A 9695-nucleotide genomic window follows, 5' to 3' on the forward strand; every position below is an offset into this window, starting at 1 on the left:
CCAGTGAATGGTGGGGGTCTGGAATGCACTGCCTGAAAGGGTGGTAGAGGCAGAAACCCTCATCACGTTTAAAAAGTACTTGGATATGCACTTGAACTGCCGTAACCTACAAGGCTACGGACCAAGTGCTGTAAAGTGGGATTTGGGTGGATTGCTCTTTGTCGGCTGGCACGGACAAGATGGGCCGAATGGCCTCCTTCTGTGCTGTAAATTTCTATGATTCTGCCTGATCATGTGACATCTGCCCACACGACTTCTACAAATGTTATTACATTGTAGCCAGGATTGTTTAGTTTCCAATTCCGCCCATTTTGAAGCCAGGTCTCCGTTATGGCTACTATTGCATAACCCCATGTGGCAACTTGCGCCTGCAACTCGTCAATCTTATTTGTAACACTCCTCGCATTAACACACATGCATTTCAACAGCATGCTAGTTGGCTTTGCTTTTTTCCTGAATTTAACTGCTGCTCTTTCTACATTCTTCTTTGTTCTGTTGCTGTTTGTCCCTCCGAGTTTTCTATGCACCTTGTCTCTCCTCTCTGCTGCTGTGTCCTGGTGGCCCTCCGCCAGTGTGTGTATTTTGGCTATCTTATTTTCTTCTTCTGCTTATTTCGGCCCTGTGTCTGGAGCCCCTTGCATTTGTGTAGCAGCAGGAGAATGTGCAGCGAAGAAATGGTCAAAGGAAAGCGAGAGAGAGAGACAGAGAGAGAGAGAGCAGCAAAAAGGATGTTGATTGATTAAGAGCAGTGTGTGCGCGTGTGTGTGCAAAACGTTGAGCAGCCTGTGGCGGCAGCAAAAGCCTACTGCACCCGGTATTCCCAGGCGGTCTCCCATCCAAGTACTAACCAGGCCTGACTCTGCTTAGCTTCCTAGATCAGACGAGATCGGGCGCATTCAGACTAGTATGGCCGTAGGCATATGCTAGCTGGCTTTCTCTTTACTTAAAGCTGTCGCCCATTTTTTTCTCTTCTACGCATTCATACAAGTATTCAACACTCAATTTACATTTACAAATTTTACTCCTCCCGCAACCCCCCACCCCCCCTCCACCTCTTCTTGCTGCTCTGCCTCCCACACAAACAAACTACAAGCCCAACCCTTCATTGCCTTCTATTCAAATATTACATCAAATAAACATGCTCAAACACCAAGTCTTAAGGGCTGTAGCATCTTTCAAACTGGACAAATACCCAGGCCCGCATCAAATCTATCCCACACTCTTAAGAGAAGTAAGACACCAAATAGCACAGGCTCTCACCATCATTTTACAATCCTCTCTGGCTACAGGTGTGGTGCCCGACCACTGGAGGACTGCTAACGTGCTACCGTTCTTTCAAAAGGGAGAGAGGGATAGACCGCATAATTACAGGCCAGTCAGCCTAACCTCGGTGGTGGGAAAATTATTGGAAAAAGTTCTGAGGGACAGGAGAAATCTTCATTTAGAAAGACACGGATTAATCAGGGACAGTCAGCATGGATTTCTTAACGGAAGGTCGTGTCTGACTAACGCAATTCAATTTTTCGAGGAGGTAACAAGGAGGGTCGATGAGGGTAGTGCCTTTGATGTAGTCTATATGGATTTTAGCAAGGCTTTTGATAAGGTCCCGCATGCCAGATTGGTCACGAAAGTAAAAGCCCATGGGATCCAAGGCAAAGTGGCAAGTTGGATCCAAAATTGGCTCAGAGGCAGGAAACAAAGGGTAATGGTCGAAGGGTGTTTTTGTGACCGGAAGGCTGTTTCCAGTGGGGTTCCGCAGGGCTCAGAGAATCACAGAAACCCCACAGTGCAGATAGAGGCCATTTCGGCCCATCGAGCCTGCACCGACTCAGTACTGGGCCCTTTGCTTTTTCTGGTATATATCAATGATTTGGATTTGAATGTAGGAAGTATGATTAAGAAGTTTGCAGATGATACAAAAATTGGCCGTGTGGTTAATAATGAAACAGAATGCTGTAGACTGCAGGAAGATATCAATGGACTCGTCTAGTGGGCAGAACAGTGGCAAATGGAATTCAGTTGGAATACACAATAAATGGTAGGACACTGAGAAATGCAGAGGATCAGCGGGACCTTGGAGTGCATGTCCACAGATCCCTGAAGGTAGCAGGACAGGTAGATAAAGTGGTTAAGCAGGCATACGGGATACTTGCCTTTATTAGCCGAGGCGTAGAATATAAGAGCGGGGAGGTTATGCTTCAACTGTATAAAACACTAGTTAGGCCGCAGCTAGAGTGCCGCGTGCAGTTCTGGTCACCACATTACAAGAAGGATGCGATTGCACTAGAGAAGGTGCAGAGGAGATTTCCGAGGATGTTGCCTGGGCTGGGGAATTTTAGTTATGAGGAAAGATTGGATAGGCTGGGGTTGTTTTCTTTGGAACACAGGAGGCTGAGGCGAGACCTAATTGAGGTGTGTAAAATTATGAGGGGCCGAGATAGAGTGGATAGGAAGGACCTATTTCCCTTAGCAGAAGGGTCAATAATAGATTTCAAGTAATTGGTAGGAGGTTTACAGGGAATTTGAGGAGACATTTTTTCACCCAGTGAATGGTGGGGGTCTGGAATGCACTGCCTGAAAGGGTGGTAGAGGCAGAAACCCTCATCACGTTTAAAAAGTACTTGGATATGCACTTGAACTGCCGTAACCTACAAGGCTACGGACCAAGTGCTGTAAAGTGGGATTTGGGTGGATTGCTCTTTGTCGGCTGGCACGGACAAGATGGGCCGAATGGCCTCCTTCTGTGCTGTAAATTTCTATGATTCTGCCTGATCATGTGACATCTGCCCACACGACTTCTACAAATGTTATTACATTGTAGCCAGGATTGTTTAGTTTCCAATTCCGCCCATTTTGAAGCCAGGTCTCCGTTATAGCTACTATTGCATAACCCCATGTGGCAACTTGCGCCTGCAACTCGTCAATCTTATTTGTAACGCTCCTCGCATTAACACACATGCATTTCAACAGCATGCTAGTTGGCTTTGCTTTTTTCCTGAATTTAACTGCTGCTCTTTCTACATTCTTCTTTGTTCTGTTGCTGTTTGTCCCTCCGAGTTTTCTATGCACCTTGTCTCTCCTCTCTGCTGCTGTGTCCTGGTGGCCCTCCGCCAGTGTGTGTATTTTGGCTATCTTATTTTCTTCTTCTGCTTATTTCGGCCCTGTGTCTGGAGCCCCTTGCATTTGTGTAGCAGCAGGAGAATGTGCAGCGAAGAAATGGTCAAAGGAAAGCGAGAGAGAGAGACAGAGAGAGAGAGAGAGAGAGAGAGAGCAGCAAAAAGGATGTTGATTGATTAAGAGCAGTGTGTGCGCGTGTGTGTGCAAAACGTTGAGCAGCCTGTGGCGGCAGCAAAAGCCTACTGCACCCGGTATTCCCAGGCGGCCTCCCATCCAAGTACTAACCAGGCCTGACTCTGCTTAGCTTCCGAGATCAGACGAGATCGGGCACATTCAGACTAGTATGGCCGTAGGCATATGCTAGCTGGCTTTCTCTTTACTTAAAGCTGTCGCCCATTTTTTTCTCTTCTACGCATTCATACAAGTATTCAACACTCAATTTACATTTACAAATTTTACTCCTCCCGCAACCCCCCACCCCCCCTCCACCTCTTCTTGCTGCTCTGCCTCCCACACAAACAAACTACAAGCCCAACCCTTCATTGCCTTCTATTCAAATATTACATCAAATAAACATGCTCAAACACCAAGTCTTAAGGGCTGTAGCATCTTTCAAACTGGACAAATACCCAGGCCCGCATCAAATCTATCCCACACTCTTAAGAGAAGTAAGACACCAAATAGCACAGGCTCTCACCATCATTTTACAATCCTCTCTGGCTACAGGTGTGGTGCCCGACCACTGGAGGACTGCTAACGTGCTACCGTTCTTTCAAAAGGGAGAGAGGGATAGACCGCATAATTACAGGCCAGTCAGCCTAACCTCGGTGGTGGGAAAATTATTGGAAAAAGTTCTGAGGGACAGGAGAAATCTTCATTTAGAAAGACACGGATTAATCAGGGACAGTCAGCATGGATTTCTTAACGGAAGGTCGTGTCTGACTAACGCAATTCAATTTTTCGAGGAGGTAACAAGGAGGGTCGATGAGGGTAGTGCCTTTGATGTAGTCTATATGGATTTTAGCAAGGCTTTTGATAAGGTCCCGCATGCCAGATTGGTCACGAAAGTAAAAGCCCATGGGATCCAAGGCAAAGTGGCAAGTTGGATCCAAAATTGGCTCAGAGGCAGGAAACAAAGGGTAATGGTCGAAGGGTGTTTTTGTGACCGGAAGGCTGTTTCCAGTGGGGTTCCGCAGGGCTCAGAGAATCACAGAAACCCCACAGTGCAGATAGAGGCCATTTCGGCCCATCGAGCCTGCACCGACTCAGTACTGGGCCCTTTGCTTTTTCTGGTATATATCAATGATTTGGATTTGAATGTAGGAAGTATGATTAAGAAGTTTGCAGATGATACAAAAATTGGCCGTGTGGTTAATAATGAAACAGAATGCTGTAGACTGCAGGAAGATATCAATGGACTCGTCTAGTGGGCAGAACAGTGGCAAATGGAATTCAGTTGGAATACACAATAAATGGTAGGACACTGAGAAATGCAGAGGATCAGCGGGACCTTGGAGTGCATGTCCACAGATCCCTGAAGGTAGCAGGACAGGTAGATAAAGTGGTTAAGCAGGCATACGGGATACTTGCCTTTATTAGCCGAGGCGTAGAATATAAGAGCGGGGAGGTTATGCTTCAACTGTATAAAACACTAGTTAGGCCGCAGCTAGAGTGCCGCGTGCAGTTCTGGTCACCACATTACAAGAAGGATGCGATTGCACTAGAGAAGGTGCAGAGGAGATTTCCGAGGATGTTGCCTGGGCTGGGGAATTTTAGTTATGAGGAAAGATTGGATAGGCTGGGGTTGTTTTCTTTGGAACACAGGAGGCTGAGGCGAGACCTAATTGAGGTGTGTAAAATTATGAGGGGCCGAGATAGAGTGGATAGGAAGGACCTATTTCCCTTAGCAGAAGGGTCAATAATAGATTTCAAGTAATTGGTAGGAGGTTTACAGGGAATTTGAGGAGACATTTTTTCACCCAGTGAATGGTGGGGGTCTGGAATGCACTGCCTGAAAGGGTGGTAGAGGCAGAAACCCTCATCACGTTTAAAAAGTACTTGGATATGCACTTGAACTGCCGTAACCTACAAGGCTACGGACCAAGTGCTGTAAAGTGGGATTTGGGTGGATTGCTCTTTGTCGGCTGGCACGGACAAGATGGGCCGAATGGCCTCCTTCTGTGCTGTAAATTTCTATGATTCTGCCTGATCATGTGACATCTGCCCACACGACTTCTACAAATGTTATTACATTGTAGCCAGGATTGTTTAGTTTCCAATTCCGCCCATTTTGAAGCCAGGTCTCCGTTATAGCTACTATTGCATAACCCCATGTGGCAACTTGCGCCTGCAACTCGTCAATCTTATTTGTAACGCTCCTCGCATTAACACACATGCATTTCAACAGCATGCTAGTTGGCTTTGCTTTTTTCCTGAATTTAACTGCTGCTCTTTCTACATTCTTCTTTGTTCTGTTGCTGTTTGTCCCTCCGAGTTTTCTATGCACCTTGTCTCTCCTCTCTGCTGCTGTGTCCTGGTGGCCCTCCGCCAGTGTGTGTATTTTGGCTATCTTATTTTCTTCTTCTGCTTATTTCGGCCCTGTGTCTGGAGCCCCTTGCATTTGTGTAGCAGCAGGAGAATGTGCAGCGAAGAAATGGTCAAAGGAAAGCGAGAGAGAGAGACAGAGAGAGAGAGAGAGAGCAGCAAAAAGGATGTTGATTGATTAAGAGCAGTGTGTGCGCGTGTGTGTGCAAAACGTTGAGCAGCCTGTGGCGGCAGCAAAAGCCTACTGCACCCGGTATTCCCAGGCGGTCTCCCATCCAAGTACTAACCAGGCCTGACTCTGCTTAGCTTCCGAGATCAGACGAGATCGGGCGCATTCAGACTAGTATGGCCGTAGGCATATGCTAGCTGGCTTTCTCTTTACTTAAAGCTGTCGCCCATTTTTTTCTCTTCTACGCATTCATACAAGTATTCAACACTCAATTTACATTTACAAATTTTACTCCTCCCGCAACCCCCCACCCCCCCTCCACCTCTTCTTGCTGCTCTGCCTCCCACACAAACAAACTACAAGCCCAACCCTTCATTGCCTTCTATTCAAATATTACATCAAATAAACATGCTCAAACACCAAGTCTTAAGGGCTGTAGCATCTTTCAAACTGGACAAATACCCAGGCCCGCATCAAATCTATCCCACACTCTTAAGAGAAGTAAGACACCAAATAGCACAGGCTCTCACCATCATTTTACAATCCTCTCTGGCTACAGGTGTGGTGCCCGACCACTGGAGGACTGCTAACGTGCTACCGTTCTTTCAAAAGGGAGAGAGGGATAGACCGCATAATTACAGGCCAGTCAGCCTAACCTCGGTGGTGGGAAAATTATTGGAAAAAGTTCTGAGGGACAGGAGAAATCTTCATTTAGAAAGACACGGATTAATCAGGGACAGTCAGCATGGATTTCTTAACGGAAGGTCGTGTCTGACTAACGCAATTCAATTTTTCGAGGAGGTAACAAGGAGGGTCGATGAGGGTAGTGCCTTTGATGTAGTCTATATGGATTTTAGCAAGGCTTTTGATAAGGTCCCGCATGCCAGATTGGTCACGAAAGTAAAAGCCCATGGGATCCAAGGCAAAGTGGCAAGTTGGATCCAAAATTGGCTCAGAGGCAGGAAACAAAGGGTAATGGTCGAAGGGTGTTTTTGTGACCGGAAGGCTGTTTCCAGTGGGGTTCCGCAGGGCTCAGAGAATCACAGAAACCCCACAGTGCAGATAGAGGCCATTTCGGCCCATCGAGCCTGCACCGACTCAGTACTGGGCCCTTTGCTTTTTCTGGTATATATCAATGATTTGGATTTGAATGTAGGAAGTATGATTAAGAAGTTTGCAGATGATACAAAAATTGGCCGTGTGGTTAATAATGAAACAGAATGCTGTAGACTGCAGGAAGATATCAATGGACTCGTCTAGTGGGCAGAACAGTGGCAAATGGAATTCAGTTGGAATACACAATAAATGGTAGGACACTGAGAAATGCAGAGGATCAGCGGGACCTTGGAGTGCATGTCCACAGATCCCTGAAGGTAGCAGGACAGGTAGATAAAGTGGTTAAGCAGGCATACGGGATACTTGCCTTTATTAGCCGAGGCGTAGAATATAAGAGCGGGGAGGTTATGCTTCAACTGTATAAAACACTAGTTAGGCCGCAGCTAGAGTGCCGCGTGCAGTTCTGGTCACCACATTACAAGAAGGATGCGATTGCACTAGAGAAGGTGCAGAGGAGATTTCCGAGGATGTTGCCTGGGCTGGGGAATTTTAGTTATGAGGAAAGATTGGATAGGCTGGGGTTGTTTTCTTTGGAACACAGGAGGCTGAGGCGAGACCTAATTGAGGTGTGTAAAATTATGAGGGGCCGAGATAGAGTGGATAGGAAGGACCTATTTCCCTTAGCAGAAGGGTCAATAATAGATTTCAAGTAATTGGTAGGAGGTTTACAGGGAATTTGAGGAGACATTTTTTCACCCAGTGAATGGTGGGGGTCTGGAATGCACTGCCTGAAAGGGTGGTAGAGGCAGAAACCCTCATCACGTTTAAAAAGTACTTGGATATGCACTTGAACTGCCGTAACCTACAAGGCTACGGACCAAGTGCTGTAAAGTGGGATTTGGGTGGATTGCTCTTTGTCGGCTGGCACGGACAAGATGGGCCGAATGGCCTCCTTCTGTGCTGTAAATTTCTATGATTCTGCCTGATCATGTGACATCTGCCCACACGACTTCTACAAATGTTATTACATTGTAGCCAGGATTGTTTAGTTTCCAATTCCGCCCATTTTGAAGCCAGGTCTCCGTTATAGCTACTATTGCATAACCCCATGTGGCAACTTGCGCCTGCAACTCGTCAATCTTATTTGTAACGCTCCTCGCATTAACACACATGCATTTCAACAGCATGCTAGTTGGCTTTGCTTTTTTCCTGAATTTAACTGCTGCTCTTTCGACATTCTTCTTTGTTCTGTTGCTGTTTGTCCCTCCGAGTTTTCTATGCACCTTGTCTCTCCTCTCTGCTGCTGTGTCCTGGTGGCCCTCCGCCAGTGTGTGTATTTTGGCTATCTTATTTTCTTCTTCTGCTTATTTCGGCCCTGTGTCTGGAGCCCCTTGCATTTGTGTAGCAGCAGGAGAATGTGCAGCGAAGAAATGGTCAAAGGAAAGCGAGAGAGAGAGACAGAGAGAGAGAGAGAGAGAGAGCAGCAAAAAGGATGTTGATTGATTAAGAGCAGTGTGTGCGCGTGTGTGTGCAAAACGTTGAGCAGCCTGTGGCGGCAGCAAAAGCCTACTGCACCTGGTATTCCCAGGCGGTCTCCCATCCAAGTACTAACCAGGCCTGACTCTGCTTAGCTTCCGAGATCAGACGAGATCGGGCACATTCAGACTAGTATGGCCGTAGGCATATGCTAGCTGGCTTTCTCTTTACTTAAAGCTGTCGCCCATTTTTTTCTCTTCTACGCATTCATACAAGTATTCAACACTCAATTTACATTTACAAATTTTACTCCTCCCGCAACCCCCCACCCCCCCTCCACCTCTTCTTGCTGCTCTGCCTCCCACACAAACAAACTACAAGCCCAACCCTTCATTGCCTTCTATTCAAATATTACATCAAATAAACATGCTCAAACACCAAGTCTTAAGGGCTGTAGCATCTTTCAAACTGGACAAATACCCAGGCCCGCATCAAATCTATCCCACACTCTTAAGAGAAGTAAGACACCAAATAGCACAGGCTCTCACCATCATTTTACAATCCTCTCTGGCTACAGGTGTGGTGCCCGACCACTGGAGGACTGCTAACGTGCTACCGTTCTTTCAAAAGGGAGAGAGGGATAGACCGCATAATTACAGGCCAGTCAGCCTAACCTCGGTGGTGGGAAAATTATTGGAAAAAGTTCTGAGGGACAGGAGAAATCTTCATTTAGAAAGACACGGATTAATCAGGGACAGTCAGCATGGATTTCTTAACGGAAGGTCGTGTCTGACTAACGCAATTCAATTTTTCGAGGAGGTAACAAGGAGGGTCGATGAGGGTAGTGCCTTTGATGTAGTCTATATGGATTTTAGCAAGGCTTTTGATAAGGTCCCGCATGCCAGATTGGTCACGAAAGTAAAAGCCCATGGGATCCAAGGCAAAGTGGCAAGTTGGATCCAAAATTGGCTCAGAGGCAGGAAACAAAGGGTAATGGTCGAAGGGTGTTTTTGTGACCGGAAGGCTGTTTCCAGTGGGGTTCCGCAGGGCTCACAGAATCACAGAAACCCCACAGTGCAGATAGAGGCCATTTCGGCCCATCGAGCCTGCACCGACTCAGTACTGGGCCCTTTGCTTTTTCTGGTATATATCAATGATTTGGATTTGAATGTAGGAAGTATGATTAAGAAGTTTGCAGATGATACAAAAATTGGCCGTGTGGTTAATAATGAAACAGAATGCTGTAGACTGCAGGAAGATATCAATGGACTCGTCTAGTGGGCAGAACAGTGGCAAATGGAATTCAGTTGGAATACACAATAAATGGTAGGAC

At 46.6% G+C, this 9695-nt stretch overlaps 2 non-coding genes and 2 pseudogenes across 2 annotated transcripts; all 4 read right to left on the reverse strand.

Annotated features, from left to right (window-relative positions):
- Window positions 1–799: 799 nt before the first annotated feature.
- Window positions 800–918, reverse strand: LOC147103872 (5S ribosomal RNA; annotated as a pseudogene).
- A 2435-nt stretch (window positions 919–3353) lies between these two features.
- On the reverse strand, window positions 3354–3472 carry LOC147103873 (5S ribosomal RNA; annotated as a pseudogene).
- A 2427-nt stretch (window positions 3473–5899) lies between these two features.
- Window positions 5900–6018, reverse strand: LOC147103874 (5S ribosomal RNA). The gene has a single exon (XR_015072568.1). It is a non-coding gene; the product is annotated as a 5S ribosomal RNA (ribosomal RNA).
- A 2431-nt stretch (window positions 6019–8449) lies between these two features.
- On the reverse strand, window positions 8450–8568 carry LOC147103875 (5S ribosomal RNA). The gene has a single exon (XR_015072607.1). It is a non-coding gene; the product is annotated as a 5S ribosomal RNA (ribosomal RNA).
- Between the last annotated feature and the right edge of the window lie 1127 nt (window positions 8569–9695).

This window comes from Somniosus microcephalus, chromosome 19 (genome assembly GCF_052327205.1).
Source record: "Somniosus microcephalus isolate GS21.2 chromosome 19, FLI_Smic_1.0, whole genome shotgun sequence".
Taxonomy (NCBI): Eukaryota; Metazoa; Chordata; class Chondrichthyes; order Squaliformes; family Somniosidae; genus Somniosus; species Somniosus microcephalus.